The sequence below is a fragment of the Numida meleagris genome, chromosome 2 (genome assembly GCF_002078875.1).
Source record: "Numida meleagris isolate 19003 breed g44 Domestic line chromosome 2, NumMel1.0, whole genome shotgun sequence".
NCBI classification, from domain to species: Eukaryota; Metazoa; Chordata; class Aves; order Galliformes; family Numididae; genus Numida; species Numida meleagris.
In genome coordinates, this window is record NC_034410.1 from 13,863,466 (window position 1) to 13,884,246 (window position 20,781).

General features: G+C 39.7%; 1 protein-coding gene and 1 long non-coding RNA gene across 2 annotated transcripts in view; both read right to left on the reverse strand.

The window, feature by feature from the left end:
• The window catches only part of LOC110393551 (sulfated surface glycoprotein 185-like), a 90,329-nt gene that overhangs the window by 14,216 nt on the left and 55,332 nt on the right, over positions 1-20,781 (reverse strand). The gene's annotated exons all lie outside the window — the stretch shown is intronic.
• Positions 3,022-6,576, reverse strand: LOC110393553. The gene is made up of 3 exons (XR_002435035.1): positions 5,654-6,576; positions 5,051-5,250; positions 3,022-3,203 (listed from the first exon to the last, which is right to left on the reverse strand). It is a non-coding gene; the product is annotated as an uncharacterized LOC110393553 (long non-coding RNA).

Below are 20,781 nucleotides of genomic sequence, written 5' to 3' on the forward strand. Positions count from 1 at the left end.
TCTGAAACAGGAGAAATACTTTTTCCAACCTCTTATAATTTTTTTCCAAGAAGATACCCAAACCCATTCTGAAGACTTATCTATTATTCTGTTTTTCCTAAAAACACCTGAGACATCTTCATGGTTACAAGTGTAACTAGAATGACCATGAGCTGAAAGGATCAGGATCAGGAAGGGATTAAGTCATCCCCTGACTTCCTCTCGAGGGGAATCCTGATTTTTGAAAGCCACAATGCTACTAGTGGAAGGGAGGTGCTGGGAATTGTATTGAGGGCAGTCAGTCAGCAGAAGGCCATGGAGAAGTCAATGAATAGTAATCAATATACCTGCGAAAGATAAACGGCCCAAACAAAGGTGGAAGGATGGGAAAATCCACAACTATGCAAGGTAGGCTGACAGAAATAATACTTATGGAAAAGGCAGAAGGGAAAAAGATCACTTTCCACCACACTGAGGATGGTACAGAAAGAGACCATGGCTCCCAGCCACCCCAAACTGCCTTCACAGCTGGGGGCTGGGCACTCACTTCAGCCAGCATGGATCGCTGCCTCATGTGTCTCATGAACCAGCTGAAAATACTGTGGTAAGCACCAGAAATAACCAAACACATCCACACTTCTCCTTGGATCTGACATCAGATCAACAACTTTACTCAGCTCCTGGATCGCTGAGGAGGAGAAATTCCAGGATCAGCGTTGGTGGTGAAAGACACTGCATACAAGTCTGAGACATCTGCTGTGTGCTGGGAAAACTCTTGGGTTTTTAAAGCCTAACACGAGGCATATGAGATGAAATAAATACTCCCTCATAAAAATATGAGTTAGTACATTCACCCCTGCATTCAGAACATCGATCTTTTTACTAAATGACACATTATTTTTTATGGAGGACAAGGAACGCCATGAGATAAAGGGCAAAAAAATTAAGAACAGACCCACAAGGCTTCATATTACAGTTTAAGTACAACACGATCTAAAATATTCTTCAGCAAAGAAGTGAAAATTAACTTTGTTGTAGCAGCCAAATTTAGACCAATTAGTAACCACTGCACTCTAATAGGAAGCAACTGGTTTGGGCACGGCAGGTAATCACTGCACTCCGGAAAGCAGCAGCTGTAAAAGGCACTGTAACAATACATCATCTGGCTCGCTTATGAGGTCTGCTGATTAACAAACTCAAGGCCACACAAGTACTCAGTAAGGAAAGAAAAAAAAAATGTAAGAGGGAGTGGGGTGGGTAATTAAACTTTTCCAACCTCAGCGTTACTGCGCTGTGCAGAGAAACACATGTGAGTGTTCCCCACGCTGGCTCCAGTCCAGGCTTCTCCTCTGCCTTATTGCTGCCTCGTGCCACCACTCCCATCAGCTTAAACCCATTAGCAGCTGCAAAAGGAACCAAACTTTCTTAACACAAATGTGATTTTATACTGTCTGTGATTTGGAGTCTGAGCGACAGGTGACGACTGAAGTCTTAAGGTTTTTTATGACAATAAACCATATAGAAGTAATAAGAATGCAATATAAAGCATATTAGTGCTTAGGAATAAATTCCAAAGTTCCAGAATTTTGTTATTACAAATATATTTTTTAAATTAAATCCTGTACATTTTGCGAAGCCACATACTCTTTTCTTCGTGCCACACTGCAGTCAGAATCCTTTCTCCCAGAGAATTAACTCCCAGCTGTTGGGCTGCCTGCAATGGGCAAGGAAAACAGCTCTGGAATGCCACGATCCTTGCAGGTGCAATGTTTCGAGGAAGCTGAGTGCAGCCCTATCACCAACCAGATAAGAGAAAGGATGCATTGCCATAATCCAAGCACACCCAGAGAACTGCACCCCCACTCTTTTAGAAGCGCAAACTAGTTCTTAAGAAGAGAGGTAATGGAGATTATTTTTACAATGTATTTAGTTTAAACAATACCTGGACACTATAGTAGTCCATTAAAAAACCTGTGAAATGATGTGCCAGCTCTTACAGGAAGACATCTGTATGACAGCATTTCATTCATAGCCACTTGCTCTATTAAGAATTTTTAAAGGTTTAGCAGAAGTTAAAAATTCCTTCCATAATTCTCCTGGGATTTGTACCATTCAGAATGACAACTCAGAAATATCACTAACTTCCTTAGTAATAAGCAAATGTGAAAATATAAAATGAGAAGAATTTCTGCACCACTCTGAATAAACAGTTCTGATGTGCCTGGTAAGGTCTGAAGTACGTTCAGGTCACTGATACAGAAAATAGCGAAGAAAAATGAGTAGCAATTTTTTGGTTGGAGAAACTCAAGATGCACATGAAAGGCCTTGCAAAGTTCTGACATAACCTCTCCAAAATCATTTTCAGTTTCTTAGGTTTATGTTGTCTCTAGGGTGTCTACAGACCTACAGGGAAATATGTATTCTTCTAAGTCAAGACACAAGAGTGAACGGGGGCTTTAATTACCGTTTACCTTCAGAATGAGTTCACTAGGACAAACGAGACACCACCAATAGCAGCATAAGCCATACAGTTATTTGTGCTTATCAGCTGGATGGATAAACACTCAGTATTATCTGATTATCAGCCTTACCTACAAGCTTATTGATTTCTATTCATGTTGTTAACAAAAGCCCGAATTACTTAAGCATGATTTGCAACCAAATAAATCACAGCCCTTTTTTCCTTGAATCTTACTTTTGAATAGCAGCGAGAAAGCACCTCATGTCCTTTCTGGAGATATTTAGGATGCTGATCTAAGATCAAAAGCATCAGAGACCAGTCTAAGAAGCACTGCACTCATCAGAAAGACAGATGTCTGACTGCTTGGTCAAATTCCTTCAGAGCATCCACTTTTATTCGGGAAGAACAACATCTAATTTTTCCAAGTAAAAACGTTGGGTTTTGTCTTCAGTCTTATTTTAACGATGTACCACAGAGAGATCATTAGACGCAGGTAAGCAATTAATTAACTATGTGTAGTTAAAGAAATGAAGTCAGAATTTTTTTAATAATAAAAATGTCAGCTGCATATACCTGTTCTGAGCACTTGTCAAAATGCAGCCTCCCTTAGAAAAATGAGGTACAACTGAGCAGCAGAAACGTTCTAGCAGTGGTTCAGCAAACAAGGAGCTGTCAACTTCCAATAAGCTATTATTCACACCTCTTTAATCACTGCCACAGAGTCGATTATAAATAGCCTCATACATTTTTAAATAAGGTCATTCTGAAATGAAACAACAAAGAGGGTAGTAAATATTCCGGTACATAAGCAATTTAAATTCTACAGAGCAACGGAACTGTGCATTCTCAAATACTCCGTTTAAAGAAAGCCAACAAAACCTTTTATTAACTGGTGCAAATAGTGTCAGATGCGTAATCTCTGTGAGATCAATAAAGCAGCTCAATTATGTGATAGTTTGTAAACAGATTTGAAAGAAATGGAACTATTAAAACTTGCTCATAAAATCCAGCTCCAACAGCATTATTTAAAAACATACAGTAACACAAATGAAGTTAATATAACACGTGCATTACAAGAGTCAATCTACTATACAAAGATTTTATATGAATATGAAACAGCTCCTCTGTGCTTTCCCAGAAGCAGAACACAAATAAAAGACTTACGCAGAACCTTGACTCACGGCAAACCCTGTTTTCTACCTTTCTTGAGATTTTAAAGCATTTGAAACGAACACAAAGGAAAAACAGAATGGAATTACATCAATACGAGTGAGTTCTTATTTCTCCTCTCCTCTCTCGAGTTCAAGAACACTCGATAAGAATATGACAAAATAATGGTAATTTCCAGCCTTTACAAGTTAGCTTAGGAAAAAAAAAAGACAAAAATTAGAAGTATTTATAATTATGTGGCACTTTGGCAGAAATGTTGTAATAAATGCAGACTTGAAATTGACAGCAATTTATAGTTAATTAGCAATATGAGAGAGGGAAAGAATAAGAAAGTAAAAAGTAATGAAACAGTTTCCATTTTACTGACACCCTACAGGCTTGTTACAGGGATAGGCACTGGAAAGCACCTTCCCATTACAGTTTTTGCTTTTCTAACTTGATACCCACTTCTGCAGAAAGACAGTTTTTCAACGTCACTAAGCAAAGTCCTACTTCTGCACAAACTCAACGCTCCTCAGTGCTCTACTATGGACAGTTCATTTTGGAAAATGTGTTCCCTGGATGGGGAAGGAGAACCCCAACACCATCCAGCTCCCTACCACGCTAAGATATTTAACCCCATTTCCATTCAAAGCTCACTCACTTCTTAGATTTAGCTCACAGCATTTTGAGGTTGAGGTGAAGCTTTGCAGCAACCATCAGCAAAGCTCATAGGTTTCTGTGGCCTTGATTTTTAAAAAACTAGTATTTTCCATGAGCAGCCAGCACTCCTACATCTTTCTGTCCAGGAAGAGGTCTCAGTACCTGGTGTGACTGTGCCATGTTTAAGCCTCTATGCATTAGGACGGATGTGGGCAGATGTGAGCTGTGCCTTCTTGCCTTTGTGTGTTCTCACTATGGAACCAGAGAGACCTCCCAGATAAAGGGCATTCAGATCAGTTAAGAGCTACATAACTATCAAAAGCATTTACCAACATCCCGAAACACCCTAGAAATCAGCACAGAGGATACACTGAAATGTTTTCAGTTATTCCCACAATAAGACAGTATCTGCAAAAATACCGAAACTTGGTTATGCCCCCACAGCTTGAAAACTTCATTTTCTGAGGTGTACGCCCTCTGCCTACCTTGAATTTCCTAATTTTTTTTTTCTAATAGAACAATACTTCTGATACTTTTAAGCTTTAGTAATGGATTTTTTTACTTGTTATCAGGAAAACTGATGACTGTCTGAAACTTTTTTTCTCCAAAAAACCATGCTATACCACATGCTCTGAGAATATCATCTTCTGTTGGTCTCCTTCCCTGATTTTCCATTTGTTTTGTAAAAGAGATTTCTCATGCTGCCATCCCAACAGCTTTTCACAATCACAAAGGCTCTCACCTGCTGTTTGCAAGATGTTTCTGGAAGAAGCACAGAGGCTGCATAGCATTTCTTACCTGTAGGAGCATTTTAGGAGGTGGTGTTCAGACACTTCATAATACTGAGAATGCATCTTCTTCGAACTATCCGCAATGAAACAGATATCTTCCCTCTTGCTGAACACAGAACTACATTTGTAACCTGGCAATTGAGAGAAGTCTGGCACACGGCTGATTCAGTGGTTACTGTGAGTCTCACAGTAGTCTGCTTTCAGAACCTTGGAGAAGCCATGGAGGAATAGTAAGTTCCAATGGATAAAAGAAAAATTTCTGACATGTTTCCTGACACTGTGATAAGAGCACAGTTGAGATCCACAAAGCTCAGGTGAGCTGGAGAGCTGACAGGCTTGAACTGAAGATCTTCCAGCACACAGCTACTGAGCACTGTCACAAGAGACCAAGAAAGCTGCAGCCCTGCCATGGCACTCCACCAGAGAGGGTGAAAGGATCATGCAAAGAAAATGGATCAAACCTTAAGACCTCCAGCTACCAAGAGTGATGCTCCACATTCCCAACAGTACCCAAAGTGAGCGCATCCCAAACTACAAAGAGGCCTAGAACAGAATGAGACCCAAAACCAATGAAACAACGTAAAAGACATAAAACATAATAAAACTATACCTGTTGTTTGCATTCGTTAGTATCGGAGGTGACCTCTAAGAAAAATAAAAAAGAAATACATAGTTTGAGTTTTAAAAACTGTATATAAAGAATAGACATACACATACGTATGTATAAATTGTTTACAAAATTCAACAGCCTTGAAAACTGCTACAACCCATCTGACGGTCAGGTAACCAATAGAGGACACCTTACTGTAAATCCTGCAAGGAAGAGCACCCCTCCTTGTGGTGCTTCTTACTCCAACTATCTGAGCAGAGGGCAGAAGCTGGAGTGGAAGAAGAAATAACATAACTGAAATGGTTCAGCTAAGCTATGAACCAAGAGTTAAAAGAAACTGACCCTGCTGAAACACAGCCCTCATATGATGGAGTATTACTCAGTAGGTTGGGAACATGACACAAAGTGTGGCAAAGAAGGCAATGCACGCACACATATTGAAGTAGCACGCTGGCTATGTATATGTGAATGGTAATTGAGTATGAAAGACCAGTGCAGCAATACCCAGTGAAGAATACACCCAGGACAGGATACCAAGCCATCACTTGAAGGGAAATACACACTTTTAGGGTTAAGGCTTACTTGAGCCTCTGCCCAGACACTCACAGGTAAATGTGTATTAGCAAAGGGTGGTAACTTCTCTTGCACAAAATCCATACAGTTCTCAGCTTTTTTTGCCTTTCTGACTTGCTGGAGGTTACCACAGTTATGGCACTTCCACTCGGTACATACTAAATACTGACACCTATCTTGCTAAAAGACACTTCTACATGTATATAATTTCCATGCTAATCCTGACATTTAAATTTAAATAGATGTGGGAAGAGATGCCTGAGCTCCCCTATTTCTGCAGAGAATGAGTCAAGTCTGCAGAAAGTACAAAAGAGGACAACATTGCTGGACTGTAATGCTGGCCTCACCTAAGATTTTAAGGTAAGCACACTGCAAAGAAAGACCTGCGTCAGTGCACAGACTGCTCTGCAAGCAGATGCAAGCTCCACCTGCCTGCACCCCAGCTGATGGCAAGCCAAAAGCTTCATTGGTGATGCAGCCTTGTGCCCAGCGTGAACAAACCAGCCTAACCCTGCTGCTTAGCCTGGTTATTGGGTCAGGTGTGCCGCCACAGAGACAAGCAGGTACCACAGGTACAAGGGATGCTTTATCAAATCCCTGGAGAAACAGATCAGGACAATGATAATTTCAAGGCATATTCTTATTTTATGGGAACTTGCCACTAGATAAAATAAAACAAACAGGTGACACCTACTCTTCAGTTTGGAGCTTTGCTTTTATGCAGGACAGACAGGCTGATGGGGAGGTCAGAAGCCATCCCATAAATCAGGCTGTGCTATGCACGTGAGCCTGCGCTCAGCATCCCAGCAGAGCTCGCTCAGCTTACCAGCAGGGTATCTCCAGGAGAATTTGGAGGTTTTCCTGCTGAGCAAAGGAATTAGGCCGATGAAGAAAGGATCAGTGACAGCATGGCTTAATGTGGTTCTTGCCAATAATCTGAAAAGATGAGCCACTTGTCAGAAAGTATCTATGGAAAGGTCCATTTTGCTTCCTGAAGTCGTTCTGAATTAGCCACACACTGGTGCAGCTGGTACATCTGCAGAGAAGGAATATGACAAGACAATTTTTTTTCTACTCACTGTCTTAGAATTTATGTATGCCCAGATCCATATTTCCATTGTCCTCAATTCACAAGACAAAAATACATCAGAGGCTAATTTCTGTACTCATCTCAATTTTTTAAACGCATGATTAGCTCAAACTCTGAAGACAGACTATGAAAAGCTTATTATTTGCAGGAAAACGTTAGTGAACTAATGCAATACTCAAATTTAACATAAAGCCTCCTGGAGAGAAAGTGAACGATGTTAGCAAATGTTTTAGAATACATACAGTGTGATTACATGAGGAGTCAAAAACATTCCATTGTTAAAAATACGAAAGCACTTTATTAAATATTGGAGGGAGTTCCTGTAGTTAATTGGTTCACTTTTATACCTGTGCAAGAACTTCAACTCTGTGAATGCCTGCTAATATTTACTTTACTAACTAGCAGCTCAGTTTGTTTTGCATGCACTTGGTAGCCTTCTGTATTTGAGACTAAAAATTGTTCTCAGGACTTTTACTTCCTCTGGAATAATTTTTTCAGGAAGTTGCATGGCAGGTCCTCCTCCCCCTGAATTAGTTAATTCAAATCTGTGCAGAGAAAAACCTTCTTTAAAATGTTCTGTAAAAGCACATTTGGAACAGTCCCACTTAAACAAATGACAACTAGGTGTGAAGGTGAGAAAAAATCCCCATAATACAAAGTCAACTTTAAACTTAGAACTAAAAAGTGATCTTAGAGATTAGCAAAGAAGTGAAAAGGGAAAGTTGTTTTTGTATTGCACCATGTGAAATTAAAGGTTTAAGAATTGCTTATAAATTAACTTTAGCTCTTAACAAGTATTTGCTAACTACAGAAAATCTCTAAAGACAGATTAACGGTAGCAAATGCCAACAAACGAACTCCTCCTCTAGAATCAAGTAACGAGCAGCTAACAGATCAGCAGCCAGACATGTGCCATCTGTGAGCTGTGCTAATTAGATTATTTCCAGGGAAGTAATAGCCTCTACACCCCAATCACTTGATCTTTCTAATTTCATCTAACTTTGAACAGTAAGTATCTCAGTAGGTAGCAACTCAGTAAGACACTGCAGTCACAAATCAGCACTAACGCCATCATCTGGAGCATCCCTGCTCACCACTTTAAGTTGTGCTAGAAAACAAATTCCTGTACTTCAAAGAAATTAACGTTACAGAAATCTTGCACCTTTTGTCATAACATTAGATTGTGAGAGACATTTTGTTAATGTGTAGACTAACCTTAGTTTCAATGCGATATCCTTGAGACAACTGAATAACATCATCTGACATCAGGGAGGAGGGAGATTAGGTTACCACAGGTGCCCTTACAGAGCAGGGAGGAGGCTTTGGAACTGCAAGAACACAATAAGGCAGATGGCAATCCAGCTATGTTACAGCACTCGAGTCAGAATTTCCCCTGCGTGATGATCACTTCCATAAAACAAAAATGTTGTGTTACAGTCATAGGGGACTCCCTTCTGAGGGGAACAGAGGGCAGGATCTGATAACCAGACCCATGAGGTTGGTGCCTCCTTAAGGCTTGGGTGGAGAACATTATCAGGAAATGTCCTAGGCTGGTACAGCCCTCAGGTTATTATCTGCTCTTGCTTTTTCATGTGGGTAGTGATGAAATCCAAGAATGACTAAGAGACTATGAGGCTTTACATAGATTGGTAAAGGGATGAGGAGCACAGGTGGTATTCCCTTCTATCTCTCCATTTGTAGGTAGAGATATTGAAAGAAACAGATGGACTCAGCTTACTGACACCTGGCTCTGAGGCTGGTGGCACCAGCAGAATTTGGGATTTTTTTGATCATGGGATTACCTCTGTGACGCCAAGCCTGCGGGGCCTGGCTGGATTCACCTTTCTCAAAGGGGGAGAAGTAATTTTACTCATGCATTAGTGGGGCTGACTGCAAGAGCTTAAAGTTAGGTTTGAAAGGGAAAAGGGAGATCAGGCTTAACGATCAAGTTTATTAACGATAAGATACAGGATGGCATAACAATGTCTGAGAGACGGTGTGTTTGTTGGTGAGGGCTTTCAATGTGCTCCACCACACTGTGAGTACAATGAAACACACTTTAAGTGTCCTAGGTCCCTTCTGCCTCAGGCTATTCTACTCTCTGATTCTGTTCTGTGATCCGATGAGATAGCCTGTTGGCTGTCCTCCACTGAAAAGTTTGGTACAAGCATACTGAAGTATTGTGCGGCTTTTTGTGTGGCAGTACAACCTCACTATTAGCAGATTAGGGAAAGATTATGGTTTAAATGGTATTATTTGATTCCAACAAACAGATCCAAGTGACAGATACAAAAGCTACGAGACTCTAATTGTCATCAGTTAAGGATTTCAACTGATAAGATAATTAAATTAATCTAATGAAGCTAAATTTAAACAGTAAAAAAAAGTTGGAAAATTATGCATCCTACCCTCTATATGCACACTGTCATTATGACAGAAAACCATAACACACTTGAGAAACCCTCTTAAAGCAATAGCTTATACTGTTCGCTTAATATCTTAGAGCTAAACTATAAAGCATCACAAAACACAATCTGAAAATATTGTTGCATTAGATACTTGAATAAGAAACTGTTTGATCACCCAAGTACCAAATGCCAAAGTTCTGAGAAGTGACAGTACTCAACTGGTGGCAAAGCCAAGAGGCTTCTTCTAGTACAGCTTCCACCGATGTGTCAGCTGCCCACTGCTGACAGCAAAGGGCCCTGCTCCTCTCAGTGCCATCAGCCAATCTCATTTTCCTCTCCAGAAAAACAGTAATGGTGTCTACACATCTTCTCCACTTTCAACCCTTTTCCTCCGTGACTGCATTTTGTCTCATACTTCTTTCTATGATCATTAAAGGTTTAGGGCCTCGTTAGTTCTTAGATTTTACTATGAGAAGGGGAAATTGTTGCCACTTGAATGAAGTTTGAGACATGTTATCCTCCTTCAAAGCAGAAGGAAACAAATTATGGGTGAAGATGTGGCTGGACAAACCGATGATTACAGAGTAGGCTCTATGAAAGGATGAAGAAAGAACAACACTCTTTACTTGGCTTTTTTCAGCTTCTGGGCCTCTGACTGAATGTCTTCTCCAAGACATTAAACTGCACTTAACATGGATAACAACTTAAAATGCAAACAGCTTTTCCAGTGTTGGAGTATTAATTCAATGAAGTGTATGTTGTCCTGTCCATTAATATTCTGGCCATTTTCTATTTTTTGCTTTATTAAAGACTACTTTCAGAATCCATTACATCACAAAAAAAAGCGTGTATCAGCCCTTGCTTTGCTTAGCCAACAACATTTCTATAAATATCACTCTTGATCTTTGGAATAAATCTATGTCAGAACAAAGAAAAAACACAGTCCTGCTCCAAAGGGTACTTGACAAAAATGTTCCTGGAGCTTTAAACATTATTATTTCAAAACAGCAATACATAATTCTTATTTTGTTCCTCTTCACGTACAAAGCTATTTTAATACCTTCTAGCCTATTACAGCAATGCACTGAAGTTCTAGATGCGTACTGAAAGCAAAAGCATGAAACCGCTTTGCTATTCTGTAGCCATTAGGTGAGCAAGCTGCACCTCAGAATCACATGAAGGGATCTGAAATTTCAGAAGCAAAAAACTGTTGGCAGCTTACAACAAAAACTGAATATTAATAGTGTTAAACAATTTTAAGTGTGCAAAGTGTCGTATCTGGAAACACTTCATTTTAATGTTGATACTGTACTAAATTCCAAAGTTTAGAAGGCTTGATGTAACTGCTAGTTATGGAGATGAAAATCAGAAAATCATGCACATGAACAGAAAGTTAAAGTAGGCCTCAGGTTTTGCTTTTTTAAAAAAAGACTTAAAATAATTTTTCTTTAGGTCAGTGTATCATTTCCCTGATTTAATTAAGATCTTTCTAGATGCTGATTTTCCGAGGTTTTCTGCAGGAAAGATTAAACTAGAATTTTCAATGAAAGAAAACTGTTGCTACAAGTTCAGAATTTCCTGGGTGTATAGGATGGAAACAAGACAACTACAAGGAACAAAATCATTAGTTTTTATTTAAGACTGGTAACGTTTTTAATTCTGCTAACGGTATCTAAGAAAATATATTAATGAACTTGAATTGATAATACAGTCACCCACATCATCCCCAGAGAAGTTTTAGGATCTACAAATTGAACACTGAAAGCCACTGGTAGCTACACACTTAACGGCATAGGGAATGTAAACGTTCTGACTGAAACACAGTTGTACACAGTAATACCAAAAGCACCGAGGCTTGCAGAAGAGAGAAGAGCGGACTCAGCATATGAAGATAACTTAGGGTAGATTATATGTAAAAACATAATTTGAAGTTACACAAAGATAACAGCACAAGTGGGTTAGCCAATGAGAAAATCACAGCTGCTTCTGCAACGCCAGCTGGAGTCCCCAGTGGGCATCATTACACAGGTTTCCCTTCCATGACCACCTGCCTGTACTGCACAACTCCTGTCTCACTCAGAGCACAGGCCGGGCCGTGCTCTCATTAGGCAGTTGGTCACTTTTCATTTTCACAGGTATCACTGAGGCATCAATCATCCACTTCAGCTACTACAGGACTTCCTGTATTCCTTCTCTGCATCCATGTACTTACACAATATTCTTCACAACTTCTCCCTGGCAGTAGGAAGTATTAGCTCCATTTTTTTCAGAGAAATTTAGACTGAATTTAAAAAACAAAACCAAACCAAGAGCTCACTGATTCAAAAGTTAAATTTGAAGTACTTAGGTCAAAGTTTTTAAAACTATTTGTCATTCTGACAGCCACGTAAATGTTCAGAACTTCAATAGAGGACAGTTACTCCTGTGAACAGTGCTCCTATTCAAGTGACCTACAGCTACGTGGCCAGAGGAACCCCTGCCTGCTGACCACCAAATGGGGAACAGATATGATGGAAAGCACACAGCTGCAATTAAAGATCATCACAACAACCACTGTCCCAAGCATGGAGCGGCCACACTTCACATTTATGCGTGCTCTTCTCCTTCAGCTGTGACCGGGTGGGTTCATTGGATCTTGGCTGCTTTGGGAAATGAGTGGAGTAACGTGGCTCTCCTTTTCTTACCTCTCAACACCGCTGGTAGTGTTAGCAGTCTTATTTTGGCTCTCAACCGTTTCCAGTCAGACACCTCAAATAATTTTCCGCTTACATCTTCAAAAGACACTCCTAGCAAACTTCAAGAGATGTGTGAACAAAGACAAAGCTTTACCTGCACTGGATTGCCTGGCACCTCAAAAACACTTTGCAAACATCTATGCTCCTCCTGCCCACCTGAGCAGGCACGGCAGCAGCATCCCACTGTTTGATTGCTTCCTTACAGCCTGCGCTTTGCCAGCCATTAGTCTCCAGGTTTCCTCTTTACAGCTGTTTTTCAGTTAAACCATGGAATTCACACCAGTTAGTGTAATACCAAAATTACAGAAGTAACATGAGTGGCATACAAAATTTAGTATTAAAGAATACTTTGCAAAGCTTTTGCTCAAGTACATGCATCATCGGGCTGAATGAAGGTTTTGCAGGCAGCTTTTCACAATTTTAAATTTTATTTTTAATTTAATTTTAGATGCTATCCCACACTTACAAGCAGTTCAGGAAATCACATTCAGCAGAACCACACTCATCTCTAAGGGTCAGCAGCAAGATTGCTGAGTGGACTGTTTTATCAGCTGTTGATTGGACTTGATCACTTTTAGGTATCCTTCATATCTCTCGTGTTAGGGGCACTTGTAACTTTGAGAACTACTCTGAACAGCCGCAAAAATGTATATCATTTAACTATTTAACATGAACCATACTCCAGTTAACAGCTCTCTGATGATAACTAAATCTTAACGATACATATATTTAAATTGCACTTGAGAAACCTGAGTTTCAAAGACCAATGCATCAAGGGTACATTTTCCCAGTCACATTAGTACCATCTTTCCTGATCTTGCATCTGCCTGCTTTTAAGAACGTATTTACATTTTTTTTTTTTTGTTAAAAGCGAATTAATATCCTTAATCAATTGGCACAGAACATTGCATTTAGAACTTAAGAAAAAAGATTTTCTCAAATTTCACTTCAACAAACTTTGCAAAGTTGTTCCACAGGAAGGAGGAACTTCTAATACTGAGACATTCACACTGGGGTGGAAATGAAGCACAAACCCAAGTCAGAATAGTGAACTTTTTCCAAAAAAGTAATAAGCAACCAAAAAAGAAAAAAAATATATCTTGTTTTCACGAGGTCAAGTGTTATGCAGGTGCTGCATCTATTTAACATGTATTTTAAACTATTAGTCAGGTGTTGGTTCTAGGATTAGACCGTGGCTCAAAATGTCACAGTCTGAACCACGCTGTTAGGAAGAAAAGCCAGTAAAGCAGATGTTTAAGAATTGAAAGGAAAGAACAGATGAGGGCAGTATAGATTTTTGTCAATTAATGCATGAGAAGATAAGGAAACACTTACAGCTATTTTTAGCTGCTGCTTCCTGCTGTTTTCCAGACTTACAGAGTTTAAATCCAAGTGCCACTTGCAGGGTGACGCTGCAGCTATGACAACTTTCCCAAGCTGAAGTTGTTCCAAGAAAAAGAAACACAAACAAAACCAAACCAAATCACTCAGATAGTGACTCCTTTTGCCTTAGTGATCTATGTCATGTCAGCTTATGTTAGTCAGGAAGGATCTCAAAGGGTCGTTAAAGGGTCATGGGTGCTGTATTATAAAACCAAACACTGAAAAACAGGGAAATGGAATATCACTTTGTGCAGATAAATGAGGAGTAGTCAAAAAGGAATAAATAAGCAGAGTTAAGAAAAATATAATCTAGCAAAATTTCCAAGTAGAACAGATTAAGCTGACTAGTCATCAGCTTGAAGTGCACTGAAGTGCAGGTGTACAGGTGTAATTAATTTAAAACAGCATGAAACTAATAAATAGGCAAATTCGAACAGTCAGTTTCATCAAGACTGTTTGTTATACCAATTGTCATTTCCAATTACAGCTGGTGTGTCATGTTAGGAAATCCTAAATTACTACCATCAAGGTAAATTTAATTGTTTTCCAAACTTGCTGAAATCATAAAGAGCTGATAGTTACGTTTTCAATTGAAGAGTTTTAAGAAGGAGGCAGAGAAATCCAGAAAACAAACTATTTTTACATGTCAAAGGTGGAAGATACAAAGTTTTCCTAAAGTACTTCCTCGGTTATGGTATGGTTTACCTCTCTGCGACAAGGTAACTGTTTTACTTGTTGAAGTTAGGTGTTTAAAGAGCCATAATTAAAATATACATATATACGCGCATGCAAACATATATGCACGCATGCATTTTAGAGGATAAAATTAAAAACCAGCACACTGAAATGCTAAATTAGTTTTACACATAGTGAAACTTGGGTAAAAGCAACTCTAATTCCAGTAAAGGCACATAGAAACAACCACATCAAATGCCTTTTCAGTATTGATTTGCTCTGTTGGTAAAAAAAAAAAAAAAAAGCAAAACGGTGTTAACCAAGTTTCTAAAACAAAAGGTTAGACGTAGAAATCGACTTTCATACACTCACATTAAATCAGAAAATGAAAATCTTTCCAAGCATCCACATATTCAATGCCTTGAGAATTTTTTAAGTTGCTTTCATAATAGCTGTTACACGTTTACAGAGCTGTAAGTGAAAACAGATGGGAAAATCACTGCTTATTTTTACGCACTAGAAACAATTTGTTTTGCGTGTGACAGTTCAGGTAGAAATAACTGCTGGTATCCATTAAAAACAAAGAAAGTGGCAGTTCAGTTAATTTACTACTATACAGAATAGCTGTTATTACTGTCGTTTTGCCACTACAAAGTCTCTCTCTACAAGCAAAACCCCAACACTTTAGAAAAAGCAGAGTAAAACGTAGAGAGAAAATCAGAACATCTAAATAAAAAGGCAACACCTTTCTACAGGGACGATGAGAAACCTTGGTGGAGTGACACAGTACAGCATGCTAGATCATACAGAAGGCATTTCATAGAGCAGACATATCTAAATCTTTCTGTTCTGACTTTTAATGAACACAGACATTTTAACTCAGGAAGTTAGTGGAGCCACACAGCAGAATTTGGTCAGTTTGTTGTTTTCCTTTTAAATGCTGTTCCCTTAGCGTTTGTACTAGTATCTACCTTTCACGTTCTTCTCTACTTACAGGGGGGTATTAGTCCAACCCTACTAAAATCAAAGAGCCCAAATGACGCAGAGGAACAACAACTGAAACAGTCAACAAGGGTCTGCAGGCTGGAAGATGAACTGGAAGGTAATTGGGTGGGGACATCAGTAGAGCAGCCCTGAGAATACCCACTGGTCCTTAAAGACATCCAGGGAGATGGTGGATGATGGTCGGTGGCGATCTGCCCAGAAATGTGAGAGAATGGCAAGAGGCCCAAGCGTTGCCGAGATTCCCGTGTAAGGCTGCTTCTCCCAGAGGAAATGAGCGGCTGGCTCAACCAGGCCCAGGAGGAGACCTTGTGAGCTTAAGAGACTTAAGGTGGAAAGGATATAAAGAACAAGCTAAGTGAAAACGGGCAGTTACAAGCTCTGTGAGAGACAGCAGAAGACAAGCCACCACCTGATGCATGTTAAATACACACAAGCCTTAGGGTCTTCTCACCAGAAAGGGAACATGAGTCAGGGGACCCTGAGAGGTGCATTGTGAGCACGCTTTATCAACTTGGCCTTGGAAACCACCTTGGAGAGTTTTCAGGTTCTGAACAGGTTTTGGTAGAAGGTTATCAGCTTAGAATGGTGTTGGAAAGGAACTTTAGATACAATGGTATCTGGAGCTGCTAATTGCATTGGGGTCCTCAGAGATGATGGCCTAAAGGCAATGGTAGAATGCTCCATCAGGAGAGCATGTGCCATACAGGAGAGCCTAGAAGTAGAAGGCAAATGCAGGCGCAGATCAGGCCCCATTCCCGCTTTCAGTAAGAGGCTCAAAACTCACACAGAGAACCGGCGCAGGACACTCATTAGACTCTCACTCTGACTCAGTACAGCCCTGAAGAGAAGATCTGATGATTAAGTTGAAGAGGGAATAATTTTGATGAATAATTTTTATCTAAGGAGATACTAAAAATCTGAGTCCTAGAGCAGACTACTATTTTGGCTCAGGTTGAACTGCACTCTGACCACTAAGAGTGGAAGAACAAAGGGACAGCTGAGGTCAAGAGGCAGAAGAAAGGCTTTAATCATCCTGTCACTGTGGTTGAAGGATATCTCCCTCTTCTGACTGACTAGTATGGAACCAAGGCATTTGCTGACATTAAGAGAACTGTTTATAATTATGCAAGACAGAATGAAATTTAAAAATTGCTCAATAGTCAGGTTGCTACTGAAATACTGTATTTTCAGTTGTTTATAACAGCAACATCAGTTAATTCTGTTTTGGTATATAATCTGAGGTAAGTGCTCAACAGGGATCTTATCCATCATAAAAGAGCTTCAACCAGTTCAAGAGAGGTAGATGAAAAAAATTAAAATCTAAGCAAAACACATGCATAAAACCCTTATACAAGGGCTGCTCTGAAAGTAACACTTCCTATTTCCCTACATTGGTCCATGATGTCATAAGCAGATGGTGGTGGTATGGCAGTAGAGGCTGAAACTTCCCAACTTCATTCCATGTTGTTGCCACGTGACAGATGGCAGCAGAGGGACAGTCTGACACAGAAGCATGCATGAAGCAAAGGTATATCACTGCATTCCTCCATGAGGAAAAAATGGCACCCACTGACATTCACTGGCACTTTCTGATTGTTGATGGAGACCAACTAGTAGATGTGAGCACAGTGAGGCGGTGGGTGGTGTGTTTCAGTAATGGTGACAGTGGGACGCTTCTACTGGTGCAGATTTTGATGAGCATGGCGTGCAGGCTCTTGTTTATTGCTGGTGAAAATGCATAGCTAATGGTGGTGACTATATTGAAAAATAATGTTTTGTGGCTGAAAATTTGCTCTGTCAAATAGAGTTATTGTGCTCACCGCATCTCCTGTAGTTTCCATGGAAATAAATAGGAGGCATCACTTTCAGAGCTATCTGTATTAGAGCATGGTGGCACTTCTACTTTCAGAGGGAACAGTGCGCAACTTATACAGTAGGAATTTGCCTTTGCTTTCTTTGTCCCTCACAACTGACCTAAAATACATCTTCAGGGGAACATGAGAATATCAAGTTTGTGCATGCTAATAGAACAAAAAAAAAAAATCCTGAGATCTACAATATCCCATGGCAAGGCTCAGTGTTTTTTGGATTTTAACAGCTAAGATTTCCAAAAACTGTGGATAACCTCCACTGATGTTAAGGATTGTATGCTTCATTTTTTCCCAGAGTAAAAGCTCCCGAAGTTACAGCACCCACGTGGGTTCAGTATAGTACACAGGCACTGTCCCAACAAATGAGTATCTTTTATGCATTGGCATTATCTGGAAGAGTACTGCCATTGTGGCACTACGAAAAGATTTAGAACTTCACTTGGAACAAGTTCTACAATCCTATGTTTAATAAAGTTGATTCTAAGGGTAAAGTTGGCCTTTTTAAAAAATGAATTTCCCCCATGGTTTTAGCCTGTTGGTGAGGTAAGCACTGAAAATACAAGCCAGAGGCCAGAAAGTTTCTTTTATGCTTTCAACTATTCTGTGCTGACACCTAGGCAACATAGAAAGGAAAATGTGACTGGAATGTAAAGGGCATAAATGAAATAAGGAAAACGAAAAAAAGTAGATTGTGCCAGATCTAGTGAGTGGGAAGCTACAGGAAGTTGGCAAGGGAGGAATTTGAGCCTACTTGGCAAGCAGAGTGGGAACTGGAGGGAAGGTCAGTGGAAAACCACATTATTTGGGCAAAGAGGATGGGAGACAGAAGAGGAGAATGACTAAAAGTCAGCAAGAAAAGCAGCAGATAAAAGACCAGCAAGCAGTTGGATCGAGAGTGAGAATGGGCACTGAGAAAGTGGGAAACTAGGAGCAGAAGGAAAGGGACAAAAAGGGACTATTGCCAGAGATGGGAAACTCTGGGAACACAAGGAAGGAACAAGGAGGTAGTACCACTGGTGCTGATGCAGCTGAGGTGGAGGCACAACATGAAAAAAAATAACATTAAAAAAAAAATAGCACTCTAGGGAAGGAAATAAAGAATGGTAGCCAGAAAAAAAGGGAAAAGGGAACTGGGTAAGCTTTCATCATGTAGGGACTGGCATAGACTGAGCAAAAAGAACATTAGTGATAGGCCATACGAATAATGCAATTGTGTAATCATGAACATGACTAACACGAGGCCCCAAAGATGGAGCTCAGGTAGGGAGAATGAAGGGTGGATAGGAAGGAGCAATCTCCATGGCACAAGCTGCAGACAAAAGCAGAAGCATCTATGTTTCTAAGAAATACTTCTCCAAACCTCTACTGCAATGCATAACTCCCAAGCCTTACCTTTTTTCTCTTAGGAAACATTATACAGCTCACTAGAAAAACACGTCTTCTTCTGTTACAGGGTGACCAATGTAATGAGTAGCAATAGCGCGAGCACTATCATCTCTTGTGGAATTTTAGGGTTCCCAACCTGCTGATAAACTGCATACACTGACAGAATGACACCAAGCAAGAATGTACCTGTTTTAGAACTCCACTTCTCCCAAGCGCATGAAAATAATGTGAAGCCATTATTTATATAGTCCCTTCCACCAAACCTACATTACTGTTTAGTGCAGGTGAATGCACTGCAAAAGGACAAGAATCTGCATGTGATGCCAGCGTCTTTGGCTGATTTACCGCAAAAGTCGGAAGGTGAAGTTGTGAACGACACAAAGTGCCAAAAGTCTCTCAGCCCACATAGCTGCATGCTACGGAGTCTGATAATGCCAAGCTGGCCATTCAGATCATAATTCTTAAACCTTATTGTTTATCCTTTTTCCATTTTTCAGATATCCATCTAAACTTTTTTTTTTTTTTTTAGAGTTTCTAAAGCAAACAGCTACAGTCAGTGGGAGCGGATCCTGGCTATTTCTGTGCTTAAGTCACAAGTTAAGCATCCAGGAATGTTAAAGCCACCCAAAATTGATAGAAAAATTTCCCTTTAAAATCTCATCTCAAAGAAACACTGCAAAAAGAGAAAAGAATTTTGATGTCCTGTAAAAAACTACTTCAAAACAATTTTTATTTTAAATAGCATTGAGCGTTATACTTTAAGACACAAGGCAACCCACTTAACAGTGCTGTGGAAAACAGTGTGACAAGCTTCCTATTAAATACATACCACATATCTTGCATTGAGGCTGAAGCCCTATGGAAAAAGTGAATGCAATCAGGAAACTGATTGGAATTATACAAACACATTTACAGAATGATACGAGCATCTGTACATGGATGAGAAAGAATAGAGTGCAAAAGTGGTGAGATGCAACTTAAACATGTAGTTTGCTGTTTCGGACCTCTGAATGCTCTCTCCATGTCACCTAAAGAGCACACGCGAAAGACAGAGGTTTAGACAGGGCTTGCTTAAAGTGTTCTTTTCTCTTTTTAATACAGCATGCCTTTTGAGCCCTAGAATACAATCTCCAGGTATTCCATTTGCTGCAGTGTTTCTTTCAAAGGAAATTACATTTGACAAGATTTGGATATCAACAATTAATTAAATCAGAAGTGGCAAATTATGTTCACAGCCTACTTAAAACATTAAAAGCTTCTTTAACTGCTAAAGTTTAATATGCAGAATTAACAGGAATATGCCACAGATTTTGAAAGCAATCCATTTCTCAGGTGCAAGCCTCTGTTCCTTGGTTAGAACATACACAGATCTACCACAGACTGAGCACTAATGCTACGCAGGGAATAGGTCATATGTTCTACCTCTCTGCTATGAATAAATAACAGGTGATAGTGACTCACTTTATACGCATACTGAAGGCATGAACAAGGATGAATCTCCCTGTAAAATAAAAGTAATTCTTTGTCCAAAATAAACTTCAATACCTGTCAATCATTTCCAGAGAATAAATATAAATTAAGAAAATTGTTGACAAGCATTCTTTTGAACTGTACTGGCAAAGCCTGGTCTTAAAGGCTTCAACCAGCATAAGAAAGAAATCCAAAGACAGACCAGAATCCACCTCACAGTGCAGATACAGTGGGTGTGCTTCATTTAAAATAAGAATTTCCATTCTCATTTGGAGGCCAAACAGAGAATGTATTTAATAACAGTCATCTTGTATAAAAGTTATCAGAAAAGTGAACACTGAGGAAAAGTATGCCTCTTACCAGTCTAGCAGAAAATAGATTTTATGGGAACTAGATGGACTCTCTGGAGCTCGCAGTGCTCTTTGGTTCATATGAAGAGTTGCTAAAAACCCACTGTTCCCATTTCAGATGGTATGCGTAGTCTCAAGGGAAAAATTTGATTTGACAGTGAATTAATCTGTTCTTTTGGCTC